Below are 16,145 nucleotides of genomic sequence, written 5' to 3'. Positions count from 1 at the left end.
GTCAATCTTGTCAAGGATGTGAGTCCTAGATTCCAAGAGTAAGGAGGGGTATTTGAAAACATCTGGTCAAGTCTCCTCATTTTACACAACATGAAGCAACCGAGGTTTGAGTGTTCAAATAACTAGTTCAAAGTGGCTCAGACACCTACTAACAAAGACAAAATCAGATTCCACACAACCCTTGTTCCATATCCCCTGCTTTTCTACATACCCTGTGTCACTTCTTGAGTTCTCCAAACTTTCCATGTATTCAGTTTATTTCTTCTAGGATTGGTCTGCCTGAATGGATACTAACATCAGTCGTGAATCCTAGTAGATTCAACTCAAGATTTATGGGGAATCTAGATATAATCTCAGGGTTGTCAGGGACCTCACTCACTTCAGTCGGTTTGGGGTTTTTGTTTGTTTGTCTTGTTTTGTTAGCCTGTATCATCGTTGCTTATTAGACATCTGTCCTCTGCTTAAATTACTACAATGTCAGAGAATGCTTGAATTTCCGAGATAGGCCACTCCGTTACTGAGAAACACTACTCATGTGAAGAATTCTGTATTATTTTGAGCAAAACATGCCAACCAATAAATTCCACCAGTTGGCCAAGGTTTGTCGCCCAATAAGGGGAAAATGGCACACTTCCCTACAATCGAAGAGCAGACCTTGTCCCTTGAGTCTCAGTACTTGAATCTTTGAAATTTAATAAGGCATTTCCATCCCAGGAGGCATTCTAAGAGAAATCTCAAACCCTAGACATCTCTTCTGTTCCTGTGAGATTGACAGTTGCCATGGGAATGGGGAGAGGGGTTGCTGTCCTCAGGCCCTCCATGATTTCATCCTAGCACAGTTCCTGCGGGGACCTAAGTGCCTGTGAAGATTTTTATAGAGGTCCATCAGCTGGGCCGAGTAGAGGAAGTGCTGGGTCCCTCTGCACCAGAGGAGGGAACATGATTTATTTAGACCTTACTGAGTGGCTCTAATGTCCCTGACTTGCCTCCCTCACGGAAAAACACAGAAATTCTGATTTTCTTTAAACTCCAGACTTGTTTTCAGTTGTAATTCTTGGGTGGATTTCAATAGTTTCTAATTAAAAGAAGAGAGCACTGCAATAAACCCTCAGCTGATCAGGGACCCCATAGGTCCATTGGATGCATCTAAAGTGCAGGTCAGATTCCAAAGGTTAAGCCCTTAATTTTTCTGTGGCCGTAAACATGAGAAAGCAGCTCAGACTGGCTTCAACAGGATCTTCAGTGTGACTCACCCAGGGTTGGGAATTTCAGCTGAGAATACAGTTTGACTCTTTTCTAAATTAATAGGAAACCCGACTCTGTCCTTGGAGGGAGATAACACCCAGAAGACCACACAGCCATGTTGTAAAAAAAAGGGAGCCTGGGAGCCTGAAAGGGGCCACCGGGGGCCACCTAATGTGAAATCCAAGGCTGGATTTTGTATTGATCTTGGAGTGGGGCAACGAAGAGCATTCTTTGACGGTGAAAGCCCCATCTCTAGAGACTCTGAGGCACTCTAGGGGAGCCTCAGATCCATCCGTCATCATTATTTTGTCAGGAAACAAAATAACTTGCACCTGTGTTAAGTTCCTAACTAGGTTTAATGATATCTTTGCCAGTTTATAGACAGAACACCAGCATGCATCATCAAAGTCAACATCTTGCCTAGGTACTCCTGATTGTAGATGTGGTCAAGAAGTAGACCATTTCTTAGACACTTCCCAAATATATTCTTACATCAAAAAGCCTCATTCTGGGCTTCCCTGGTGGCGCAGTGGTTAAGAATCGGCCTGCCAATGCAGGGGACACGGGTTCGAGCCCTGGTCTGGGAGGATCCCACATGCCGCGGAGCAGCTGAGCCCGTGAGCCACGACTACTGAGCCTGTGCGTCTGGAGCCTGTGCTCCTCAACGGGGGAGGCCGCTACAGTGAGAGGCCCGCACACTGCGATGAAGAGTGGCCCCCGCTTGCCACAGCTGGAGAAAGCCCTCGCACAGAAACGAAGACCCAACACAGACAAAAAAAAACAAAAAAAAACAAAAAAAAAAGCCTCATTCTATTCTCCGAGTGGCAGTTCTTGGAAGTTCTGGTCATTCCCTGGAAATTTCAGAATATCCAGTAAAAAGCCATTTTTCTTGAATAATAAGGAGATTTGTCATGCAGGGCAGGAATTCTCTGAGCCAGTTCCTCACTATTAGACTGTTGCAGGAGGTCTGTGCTGTGCATGTCATATTATGGGTAAAGTTGTTAAAATTTATTTAAAATTATGTAAGGTACACAGAAAGATATAAAAGTAACACAGTGAACTCTCACGATCCATTATGCAGCATAAGAAATACAAAATGATCCATAAATTTGAAGCCCGTCTATACTACCCCCAATATCATCTCCCCACACCCCTGAAAGAAGTCTCTATCCTAAATCACATGTTCTTATTCTCAAGCATTTCTTTGTAAAATTAATGCACAGTATCAACTCGAATGTTTATAAACTTTATATAAAGCATATTCTGCGTACCTTTTTCTGTAATTTGCTTTTTCCATTCAACATTATGTTTGAAAGATTCATCCACCTTGATAAATATAGTTCCAGTGCATTCATTTACATTTCTGCTTAGAATTTTATTTGGTTTTTCATTCTCCTGTTGATAGATACACGGTTTTCATTTTGGTTAAAGAATGTACACTTTTAAATCTGTTAGAGATTGTCAAATTGTTCTTGAAAGTGGTTACACTAATACATACTCAGATGGGCAATGTATTAGAGTTTCTGTTTTTCACATCCTTGCTACTATCTGCTATTGTCAACCCATTAACATGTTGGCCAATCTAATGGTATCTCATTATGGTTTTAATACTCATTTCTCTGATTTCTAGTGAGATTGAGCATCTTGTTGGTAAGGTTTGTATCTTTTATACTAAATTTGCTTTCCCAATTTCCTTCTCCGTTTCTTACACTAAATATTGCCCTCTCTCTATGTATGTCTCTCTGTCTCTGTCTCTGTCTCTCTCTCTCGCTCTTTCTCTGTCTCACACTCACACCCTGCCGTACTTTCCACTGCTATGTATGCTCTGGAAGGCAGAAGCATAGATGTATTCTCAGTTCTTAACGTCAAGTCTGACCTCAATAAGGTGCTTAATAAATATTGTCTGAAGAAATGAATTTGCATTTCTTTCAACTCCAAACTCACCACAGGTCCTGACACCGGAAATCATCAACAAACTGGTCTCTGCCCACAGTGACTTTCTGTTGCGTATTGATCCTGTACCCCATTGCTAGTTTCACTTTCCTGAAGTACCACGTGCATTCTGTCACTTCCATGTTTAAAAATCTTCCATGCTTCCCTGTTGCTGAGCAGAACAGGTTCAAAGTTCTCATGGAGATAGTTGTGGGCTTTCATCAATGAAGCCCCTTTGTTGATTCCATCTTATGTCTCGCTGTGGCTCCAACATGAGTCCTCTGTTCCAGGTGGTCCTCTTGTTCTTCTCCTCATGAGACAGCTTAGTGACTGTGGAGGCTGTCCTTAGAACCTCCAGAATTTTATGCGTGAGGAAAGTGCTGCACAGATTTTACCAGCCTGTAAGAATATTGAAGGGTGAAGCCTTAATCTTTCATACCTGGGACACGGTAGGTATTGTTGGCTTTTGGATGAATGGATCGTGTTTCTTGGTTTCCTGACATAAATTTAACACGCAGCATAAATCAGCAAGAACTCAGCTCTAGTACAAAACTGATAAAGTGAGTGTCAAAACCTACTAAGGGATTAAAAAAATCTCAATGTTCATGATGGAAACTTGCTACATGTAGGTGCCAGGCACTGTGCTGTATAACAGATACAAAGAAAAATTTCATCAGTTCTCTGTCCTGAAGGGGCTTAGAATAAAAAAGGGAAAACAAATATTAAATATTATAATATCTATATCTACCTCTACATTTACACAAAATTAATATATAATAACCATATAGGTTGTATATATGTATTGTACATTATAACAAATGATGCAGATACTTTAATATCTGTATCTTACCTTTGCCTTTTTTTTTTTTTTTTTTTTTGCCTATCTACTCACAGGCTGTTTATTTATCCGAGACTAAGGATGAGAGAGAGAGGATGAAGAGAAAAACTAGATGCCTCAAGGTGGTAGAGCTGATGGGAGAAATGAACAGAAAGGCTCCTCCTCTTGTGTTCTGCAAGCATTGCTGTGGAAAAACTTACCATTGCTGTGGAAAAACTACGTACCAGCTACGTAGACACCAACCAATGACCAGAAAATGTGACCTTCAAAATAGCAACTGGAAGTCATTCTTCCCTTTACAAGGGTCAGCTATTTCTTTCATAAGATGATAGACTCACTGAGAAATTAGACTCAGAAAGGACTAACTGCTGGTAGCTGAGAACATTCCTTCTCTTCCTTCTTATATGGAATGACTATGCCCCCAGAATGACGTGAAGCAATAAAGTTCATTGCAGTCAGAAGGTTCGTAAAGGTCAAAAGCCAGTGTGGGATGTAGACTTTACCCTAGTTTTTCCTTTTCCTTTATTTTCTATTGGCACATACCCAATATGTCTTTCTTACCCTTGAAAGCAGGTGCTCTGTGCTGAGACGGAAAGAAGAGTGAAGTCAGCATAGCACTGAGGTCCTACTTTTGTTCTGCCCACTAACACACAGGAGAGATGAAGAGGTGCCCCCCGCTCCCCAAAGGATGGTCAGCTCTAACACTCTGTGTCTCAGGATTCTGAAATCAGAGGTATCTTTGGTACACAGTATATTTATTGATAGATCCAATGACTTTAAGAGTTTCTGTATGTATATTTCAAGTTTTGAAAGCACAAGTTATTCTCTAAATTTAGGTAGGTGCTAAAAACACGAAATCATTTTCACTAACCGCCTTGAACACTTGGTAGAATTTCAAAGTTTCTAATAATTTCAAAGGGAAGCAGTTGGGTTTTCCCGGAGCCTGTGCTTTCAAACAGAGAACCTTTCAGCAGAAAGCTCTCTGCAAGGTGAAGTCCAAGGGGAAAAGAAACATGCCCCCACCACCATAAAAAGGTCTGTCCAGTTAGTTACATTCTGCTCAAAATTCTGAACCCTACTAAAGAGACTGGTTCTACATCAAAATGCTGAGTGTCCTTGATAAATACTATATGGGAGGGGAAATCTTAATTGTCAGTCGTTGAAAATATTACTCGGTTATCTTGCAAGGCCTGAGACTCTGAAGGAATGAAATAGAGAAGTCAGTTGTATTTATAATGAGTGCAAAGAAAAAGATCAGTTGTTTTCTGGAAAACACAAGCAGAGATAAGGCATATGGCATGTGTGGAAATCAAAAGTGGCTTCAACACGCAAAGGTTTACTTTCCTAAATAAGAGAGTGCTGGTGAAGAGGCCTCGAGAAATCATCTGAAATTAAAGCACCTTTTGTGCCTGTCCTGCCACTACAGGCTTCAACTATCGACTCTGTACCCCAAACCTCCCAAAGGAAGAGAGGAGGAAGGGTAAAAAGGCCCAGCTCTAAGTTGAGCTGACTCTCTTTAAAGAGACTTCTCCGCTGGTCCACACGATAATTCTGCTTTCATCTCCCTGGCCAGAACTCAGTAGCATAGTCACCTCTAACAGCAAAGGAGGCTGTGAAATGTAGTGCTTGAACTGGGCGTATTATGTTCTGGAATAAAATTAGGGTTCTGTTATTAAAGAAGAGGGAAAACTCGACACTGGGTAGACAACTAACAGTCTGCTTTAGCAACCAGAAGGAGAAATAAGCAAATGGAACATTAGGAAGGAAGAAGTAGTGCATGAAATTGGACAATAGCTTTTCAGACATCACGAGTTTATGTGTATAGGTACTATCGCTGGTGGGTCATTGAGGCTTCTAGACTTACCTGTAGTACTATGTTGACTAGCAAAATGATAATGAAAAGTCATTTTTGCCTCTCTTGGTCTCAATTTATTTACCTAAAAAAATGAGGGAGTTTATTGTATCAACAGTTTTCAGTTTTCTTAGGGGCAAAATTCTTTCTTCTCTCATAATTTTTTAGATTCCCAGATAACACTGATAAAACGGAAACTTGCGTAGTTGAAATGGGAGTAGTGAGCTGGCAGCTGCATGCCAGCCTTTCCTTTGTTCTACAGTATGGAGATACTTGGAGATACCCTAGGGCTCTAAGCAAAAAAAAAATAAATATGTGAAATCCACTGATCTTGACTTTTTCAGACTTGAACATTTTAGGGTTTGATGACCTAGACCAAAAAAGGGGTTCTGTAGGCCTTTTGTCTATAAGTTTTTGTCTTTCTCTTCTTAGTTAGAATTTAGGGAGAAAATGTTGACTTTATTTCTTATTCGGGGAGAAAAGAAGAGTCTTATTTTTTATTTTTATTTGGGAAGAAAATAAAATACATACAGTTCTGATTTTTTATTTCTATTTGGGAGAAAAATTTGAGGAGCCCTTCGAATATCTGACCCCTTTTTGCATAAAATGAAATGTAAAATCTAGTCCTGTTCATAGAATAGATGTACACGTTGTGCATACCTTGATATTTACTAGAATTAGGTAAGTAACTAAATTTAGATGTGTTGTTGTTAGGATTCCTCCTCCCCCCATAATATGTTTCCTTCCATGAAGTGTTGCTTCTAAGGACCACAAAAGCATATTCTAGATAACCTATTTCTGATCACACCTGATTTTCTATATATTTCTTAGTTAATGCTTAGATTCTATCCAAAGGTGAATATTGATGGGAGAACTTTGTTCCATGTAGTCAGTTTAGTAGAGTCATGGAGAGGGGGAAGGTGTTTTCCTATAAGAATTGTAGCCAAAGTGTTGGAGTTTAAATTTCATGTGTGGCTTTTCCTTTATGAGGATTAGCTGCTGTGCAAGTCTGAAAAAAATGCTAGGAAGAAGTAAAATCGTAGATAGAGATAGTGTAAAATTGAGGGTGGCTTTTGAGTCACACTTAATAGGAATCTAGAACTCTTTGCGCTTTCCAAGTTTTCCCTGTTCTACTGGGACTCTTAAACTGAAATAATAATCTCTTTTCCACTTTAAATAATTCTTGTCCTACTTTTAAGACTACTAGGGGAATAAAATAAAACACATGCAAAACTTAACATCAGCATTACTAAAACATATGTAACAGCATGTAGAAACTCCACAGACCTTGTAAAAATCCATTTAAGACCACAGAGAAAACCACCTAAGTACACCAAAATGTATTTGAATGGAGAGCATAGGTTTGGTGGGCAGGAAACTCAGGATTTACTTTTGGCTTTATCATTTCCCACATCTGTGCCTTCTGTGTAATCATTCTTATCCATTTGAATTTTTAGTCTCACCCTTCATATAGATGAGTGCTATTTTTCTCTTGTCTTTCAGAGACACTGGGAATAGTATGGTCATTTTTCTAAAGTCTTAGGCCAAATGAGAGAAGATGACTCAGTAACTCAAGAGGTATTACTGCTGTGACAAACACTCATGAAATACAAGACAGTATGATTCTCATAGTCATGGAACTGGCATTAACTCTATAGTCATTTACAAAACATACGAGTTCATGATGATCTACTATTTAGTTCTATGGCCAGATTTCCTTAGTAGATCTAGATCATTTAATCTTCCCTTTACCCTTGACTTCCTGGCTTTATCGCCTTCATATTTAATCAGAGATTTTAAAAGATCAACTTCTACATGCAATGGATGTTTTTTTTTCATCCTAAAAATCTAATGGATTCCTCTTGTGTAAGCTCAAAATGGTAGGAAATGAGGTGCTACAAATCAATGGACTTAAAAATTTCTCTCTTCAATGTTGAGGTTACTGGGGCCCTCTTTTCAATTCTAATGTTCCAAGCAGCCAAACAGTCTCTAGTCCTTGACCTTGAAATTTGGGCTTGGGTCCACAATCTTCAGAACTGGAAGTCTGCCCAAGTATAGCTTTTATCTGGCTGCAGCCCAAAAGTTTGGTAAAACTCCTGGAAACAAAATATCTATAAACAAACAAAATGAACTAATATATTACTTTCATGCCATTTGAATTGAAATCAGAGCAATTACTTTTAAAAAGTCACATAAAAGTATCTAAAGAATTGTCTAATTTACTAAAAGATGTTCTTTAGCAACACGATGGTTTTTAGGAACATGGTGGGTTAGGTTTTAGGGAAAGTTTTGTATGACCTCCCGTTAAACTTGGTTCTGTAACCACCCTTGACAACTACACTGTGTCAGGTTGTGGTCGGGAACAGCATCGCGGGCAGGCAATCTCTGCAGTCTCACAGGGCCCCATGTTCAGAAGGGCCCTGTGCTGGGTGCAATGCTCTATCGTAGCCTTCTTGAAATTCTTAATAATTTTATCTTTGAGCTTGGGGTTTGTAAGTGAAGTTTGATAGGACAATGAAGCATGAGCATGAGAAGAAGATATACGCAACACCATTGTTTTCTCCCTATTTGTATACACTGTTCACCATGAGCACACAATTCTAGGGGACCCACAATGCATGGGAAGTCAATGATAACTCAAAATGAGTGCAAAGTAATCTTCTTAAGTCTGTGACTGGGTAAGCTAGGGTGCTAACAGCCCCAAGAAGCAACACTTTCCATTAGAACCAGAATTTGCTTTGAACTCAGAAAGAAGGCAATTCCATCTAAGAAACACTGACAACCAAAGAACCCTCTTATATCCATTCTTATTTGTGTAACTACTTTGCGTCAGCCAACGACTTTGAAAATGATGACATAGAAGGAACAGTAGAGTTCCTTCACCTTTTCTTACTCTTAGTAAACGAAACGTAGAGAGTGTGTGAATCAAGAAGTGAAATTTAGGGACTTCGCTGGCAGTCCAGTTGTTAGGACTCCGCGCTTTCACTGCCGAGGTCCCGGGTTCAACCTCTGGTCGGGGAACAAAGATCCTGCAAGCTGCATGGTGTGGCCACGAAAAAAAAGAAAGAGAAGTGAAATTTAAAATTTTGAGTTAATTCTTTGAAGCGTTTTCACTGTTCTGGTAACAACAAAGTACATATGTGTGTACAAGCTACAAAATACAAATTGTGTAAATTTGGTGATTTCCCGTACGAGTTAAATGCTCTTATGATTGCATTCAGAATTGGTATTTGTGCAATATAAAGATGAATGGTAACATCCACGTTCATAACTTAAAGTATTAATTATGTTTTACTTAGAACACGAAAAGCAAATTAAAAGCTCTATGACGCACCAAGAGAGAGAACACGGAAGAGAGAGAAAACAATGTAGTGCCTTTAACAGCAAATTTTTCCTGCTTTTTGAACAAGAGGACTCACATTTTTCATTTTGCACTGGACCCTGCAAATTACGCAGTTAGTTCTGGTTGTGATATGAACAGCAAAAAAGAAATAGAAGTAAACGGTAATGATTAAGTATATAATGCCATCCCCGAGTGTCCCCCTCCCCCAGAAAAGGAAAAGAGCGGAGGAAGGGTATAAACCCACTGTAAGTGGAGAGGATGGACACCCAAAGAGCTGCTAGGCTCCGTGGCCTGCCTTGGCTCAACTGGCTCCAAAGCAGAGAGCAGGGCGCCTTCATGAGTCTCACATTCCTGCTCTGGGCGACTGTCCCACTGATGGCAGTGTCCCCAGTTGCCATCTTTGCATCCGTAGTCTGTTGAGGTTAATGTAACAGCGAAGATGAGGCAAAAAGGTGTCTGATAACCAGATGCTTTAGCCATCATCTGCCTCTAAGACGGGGTCCTCTCAGCCCAGGAGAACTGGGTGAATAGTGATAGTAAGGTTTTGCACTGAAAGAAATTGTCAGTATTTACCTTTTCCAAAAGAAAAGAAATCTTTGTTGCCATTGTAGAAGTCTTATGAAGTTAGGTTCATAAGTTATATTCTGTTTTATCTAGTGATCTTTTATCGTCACCCTGAAATCACTCATCATTTTAAACCTTCTAAGCCTCCCACTTTGGGATGGTTTCTTGCCAGGGGCTTTTCCTCAGAAACTCTGCTTCATTCTTATTTTTGAAGCTCTAGATGTTTACTTTCTTCATCTGTGTCAACTCAGGACTCCTTTTCCTGGCCTGTGCTTATCTAGTTTTACTTCCTGTCTTTCTCCCTGGCCATTGCGACTGATCAAAATCTGGACACCGTGCAGTGACATCAGAGGCAAACCAAGCCATCGCTCGTGTCTTCCTTCTACTCAGCTTGCCCTTCTTCCTCTTCTTGGTGCCTCTGGTGATTCGTTACAACTCTCTCAAGGAAGGGTTGACATCTTGAGTTCATTAAAAAAAACTAAGTAAAACTTTCTGATATATAATTGAAATTTTAAAAATGTTAACCAGAACCATAAAAACTAGTCAATGAAATTACCAGCAAAATGCTTTTGTTATCTTCAAAACAACATCGTGGGACATCGTCGGTGCTTTAAAATGAGAACCTGCTTTGCTGTTGAGCATTAGAGATTTACTTCTGATTTGGCCATTTCCCAGGGTTTGGGGGATAAGCCAAAAATGATTTTTGTCTGTCCCTAAACAGGAGGCACTGTTTAGTAAAGTTTCACTTGTGTATCTCTCACGTTCTCCAGCAAGTGAGGACAGAGACCGCAACTGCCTCAGTCACTTCTGTGTCTTTAGCTCCCAGCACTGTGCCTGGCTTAGGGGTGGTGCTCGTCAGTGGGTACTGAATCAGTAAGGCCAAACAATGATGTCACAGCCACGTGATTCATGTACTTCCTGCTTATTTGTGTTGCTGTATTTCCAAGTGATGCTGTAGAGTTGAGGGGAACGCTGACTCACCTTTAACTTACTCCTTTTCACGTGGATGGAATCATAACACTGTATTGCATATTACCAAAAATTCTGCTTCCCAGCCTTGATGGTGGAAATCTTTATGTGTGCTTTAGAAACTATTTTTTGAGATCAGACTAGGAGAGTTGGATCTGTAAGTACCACAGGTACACAACACCCTCAGAAAAATGTGTCTACCAAGCCTTAAAATTGAGATCCCAGAATATTTTCTAAAACCTTCAGTAAATTAATCTTGGACACAATTATTTAAAATCTCTCCCGGTAAGGAGGAAAAAGGGAAGTTCACTCCATATTTTCATTAAATTTGGTCATTTAGAAAAGACTTCAGTTACTAAGGACACCAATTCAGATCATGGTGCTTTCAAGTCAGTTTGTAAAATCTCAAGGTGTCAGTATATCTAATCCTGCTGGTGAGCATGGTGGGTAATTTTGTCCTCTTGCCTTGATGACCACGAACAGTGCTTTCCAAGACTTAAAAAACAGAAACATGAAATGGAAGGTATAAAGTTAAATATTTACAGGAGACCAAAGCAGGTCATTCAGAAATAAGGAAAATGTGTTTTCCCCTGTCTTCTCTAGTCTGACATGTTCCATGCAGGTAGGCTACCCTCCCAGTGCATCCCCTTCCATGGTGTTGCCTCATCTGTCTGTTCCACCTCCAGGAAATATCCTCTCTTCCCTTTCTAACCAAGTCTACCCATAATCCAAGGTACAGCTAGCAATCTCCCCTCCTCTTGCCTCCTCTCTGATGTTTTTCTTCACACATTTGGTCCTCAAAATTGGTGTTTCCTTTAAATTCATAAAGAGCATATGCCTGTTTTATTTTTCAATGCCACTGCTCGACACCTACCCACATTCAGCTTTTGATTTCTCTGGATTAGTTTAATTTATCATTTAACTGTTATGCTTTTCCAATTAGGCTGTAACCTAAGTTATAAATTTCTGGAGGGTAGAGATCATAGGATTAAAAAATAGCCTTGAAGGTCTGAAAGTTTGTTTTGAACAAAGAAAAGTACCCCCACCAATTTTTGAATAAATAATGAATGTGACTATCACTGTCCTGTACCCTAGGGTATATGAGTAGAAAGGTAGGAAACAAATAATTATGACACGTGGAGTATAATAAGAGCTGAAGAAAGATAAAAATTATGTAGAAGATCAATGGTTCATGGAGGGGCCAAAATGGTTATGTAGCTTCTCTTAAAATTTTTGAAAGAAAATTTTAGGCCATCAAAACCTGCATTTATTCTTTTAACTGGTCAAATAATCTTTAAGACTCCATTTGCCTGAAACAGATTTCTAACTCCTTTTTGGTTTTGAAAAACATTGTAGACAGTTTCCAAACATGTCTGGATATTTGTTTTCCTCATCTCCAAAAACATCTAAAGGAAAAACTATGAAAATGAAATTAGACTACATCACGATTTAGGGATCTACAATTGAATAAGTTAAATTTTTAGAATAAATTCACTTCAACAACAAGTTGAATTAATGCTCTTTTAAGCGGAACTCAGTAATTATCCATGGAGCTGGGAAGAGTAAGGTCTTCCCACAAACCTCTCACATATTAAGAAACTAGAGACCAAAGTTGCAAATGTGTTTGAATTTCTCAGTCTCTTTTCTTCCCAGAGAAACTCCGATTCAAGCCATTCCTTGGCATAGAAACCACGTTTAACTCTGAACATTTTCCATCTTCGAATTTCTTTGGAAACTTTTGCTAATTAGAAAACAGATTCTACTTGGCTTTTAAGAAATGCTAAAACCACAGTTCAGGGTATTTTCAGAGTAGGTTGTTTCAAGGGACTTTTGATGTGTACTCAGTGGATGCCTGGAATGTAGTCAAACTCAACATTAAATGAAAGCTTGATTGCCCACCAATCTCACACTGCAGGGTTACAGAGACCACCAGGACAGGTATGAGAAATACATTTACATGAAACACAGACCATCAGTGGGATGGAGCCTGCATGCTTTTATAGCTTATCTGATAGTTTTTACTATGTGCAGAAAACCCTATGATAATTTTCAAGTGAAAAGATGAGGAGTATGAGGAGAATTCTGTGTTTGAAATAAAAGGTAGATATCGCAATCATATATCAGATAACACATGCAAATTAGTATTACATATTTCAACTATGTGTATTAACAATATCCTAGCAAACATTATGAAAGGAAGAACTTTTGTCATGTATGTTTTAGAGCTCTTATTTAGATGTTTTCCTATTCACAATTAACTCCATCTATCTGTTAACTCATTTATGTATTCACTCATTCATTCATTTCATTCATTCAACAAAGTTGTTGAACATTTTTTATGTGCTAGCAAAATGCTACACACAATGGCTATACAAGACATGTTATAATCAACCTGTCAAAAGTCCAAGAGAGAATCTAGAAAGCAGTAAAAGAAAAGTGATTCATCACATACAAGAGAGCTCCTATAACATTATCAATGGATATCTTAGCAGAAACTTTACAGGCAAGAAAGGAAGGGGATGATATATTCAAAGCGCTGAAAGAAAAAAACTACCAAGCAAGAATTCTATATACAACAAAATTGTCCTTCAAAAATAAAGGAGAAATAAAGAACTTCCCAGACAATAAAAAGCTGAGGGAGTTCATCGTCAGTAGACCTGCCTTGCCAGATGCTAAAGGGAGTCCTTCAGGTTGAAATGAATGGATTCTAAGAACATAAAAGCCTATAAAACAAAAGCTCTCTGGTAAACATAAATATATAGACAAATACAGAATCCTGTAATGCTATAATAGTGATACATAAATCACTTTTTAATTCTGGAACAAACTTGAAAAGAGAAAACCGTAAAATAACTATAACTATAAATTATGTTAATAGATACAAAATATAAAAGATGTAATTTGTGACATCAATAACATTAAGTATGGTTGTATGGTTTAAACATAAAACAACGTTTTTGTATATGATTTGAATTATGTTATTTTAAAATAGATTATTATAAATATAAGAAGTGTTATACAATGCCCATGATAACCACAAAGAAAATACCTGTAGAAGATACACCAAAGAAAATGAGAAAGGAATCAAAACATGTAACTGGAAAAAAATCAACAAAACACAAAGGCTGCAAGAGAGGAAAGAGGGAAAAATAGCTAAGACATACAGAAAACAATTAACAAATGGTAATAGAATAGTAAGTCTTCCCTATCAGGAATTACTTTAAATGTAAATGGATTAACTCCTCAATCAAAAGATATAGAGTGGCTGCTATGGAGAACAGTATGGAGATTCCTCAAAAAACTAAAATAGAGCTACCATATGATCCAACAATCCCACTCCTGGGCATGTATCTGGAGAAAACCATAATTTGAAAAGATACATGCACCCTAATGTTCATTGCCGCACTATTTACAATAACCAGGACATGGAAGCAATCTAAATGTCCATCAGCAGAGGAATGGATAAAAAAGATGTGGTACATATATACAATGGAATATTACTCTGCCATAAAAGGGACGAAATCATGCCATTTGCAGCAACATGGATGGACCTAGAGACTGCCATACTAAGTAAGGTAAGTCAGACAGAGAAAGACAAATATCATATGATATCACTTATATGTGGAATCTTTAAAAAAAAGGCTACAAATGAACTTATTTACAAAACAGAAATAGAGTTACAGATGTAGAAAATAAACTTATGGTTACTGGGGTGTGAGTAGGGGGAAGGGATAAATTGGAAGATTGGGATTGACACATACACACTGTATATAATAGATAACTAATAAGGACCTACTATATAGCACAGGGAACTCTACTCAATATTCTGTAATGGCCTATATGGAAAAGAACATAAAAGAGAGTGGAGATATATATATATGTATATATATATATATATATATATATATATATATATGTATATATATATATGTGTATATATATATATATATATATATAGCATATTCATTTTGCTGTGCACCTGAAACTAACACAACATTGTAAATCAACTATTCCCCAATAAAAATTATTTTTAAAAGATACAGAATGGCTGAATAGATTTTTAAAAACTAGAGACAACTATATACTATCTACAAAAGACCCACATTAGATCTAAGGACACACATAGGCTGAAAGTGAAAGGAGGGGAAAGATATTGCATGTAAATGATAACCCAAAAGGAGCAGAGGTGGCCATATTTATATCAGAAAAAATAAACTTGAAGTCCAAAACTGTCATAAGAGCCAAAGAAGGACATTATAAAATGATAAAAGGGTCAATTCAACAGGAATACATAACAGTTATAAATTTATTTACACCTAACAGCAACGTATGCAAATATATGAAGCAAACATTGACAGAATTGAAGAAAGAAATAGCAACAATAATAGTGAGGGATTTTAATACCCCACTTTCAATAACAGACAGAATGACCAGACAGAAGATCAATAAGGAAACAGGATTTTAATAACATTATAGACCAATTGGATGTAACAGATATAAACAGAAAACCACATTCACCAGCAGCAGATTACGTATTCTTCTCAAGTGCACATAGAACATTGTCTAGGATAGATCACATATTAGGATATAAAAAGTCTTAACAAATTCAAGAAAATCAAAATCGTTCAAAATATCCTTTCTGACCAAAACGAAATGTAACTAGAAATCAGTAGCAAAAGCAAAACTGGGACATTCACATATATGTGGAAATTAACACACTCTTGAACAACCAAGACTGAATCATGCAGAAATAAGAAATACAAACAGAGCTATAAATAGTAAGAAGATCAAATCAGTGTTTAAAAACTTCGCAACAAAGAAAAGCTGAGGACCAGATGGCTTCACTGGCAAATTCTACCAAAAATTTAAACAAAAATTAACACCAATCCTTCTCAAACTCTTACAAAAAATTGAAGAGGTGAAAACACTTCCAAACTCATTTTATGAGGCCAGCACTTTTCTAACACCAAAATTAGACACTACAAGAAAAAAAAACCCTGCAGACCAATATACTTACTGAATATTGATACAAAAATCCACAACAAAATACTAGCAAACAGAATTCAACAGCTTGCTAAAAGGATATATACATCATGACCAAGTAGGATTTAATCCTGGGATGCAAGGATGGTTCAATATGGAAAAATCAAGCATTGTAGTACACCACATTAACAGAATGAAGGGGGAAAAGATCACACGATCATTTCATTCGATGCATAAAAACTATGACAAAATTCAGCACTCTTTCATGATAAAAATAGCAAACTAGGAATAAGGAAATGACCTTAATGTAATAAAGACCACTTATGAAAAGCCATTATATGGTCTATATGCATTATAGATAGAAACCATGGGATTGGGAACAAAAGGATTGAGGTAGGAGTGACTATTCTTACAATACT

The sequence above is a fragment of the Eschrichtius robustus genome, chromosome 21 (assembly GCF_028021215.1).
Source record: "Eschrichtius robustus isolate mEscRob2 chromosome 21, mEscRob2.pri, whole genome shotgun sequence".
Lineage (NCBI taxonomy): Eukaryota > Metazoa > Chordata > Mammalia > Artiodactyla > Eschrichtiidae > Eschrichtius > Eschrichtius robustus.
Note: the sequence above shows the minus strand (reverse complement) of the source record.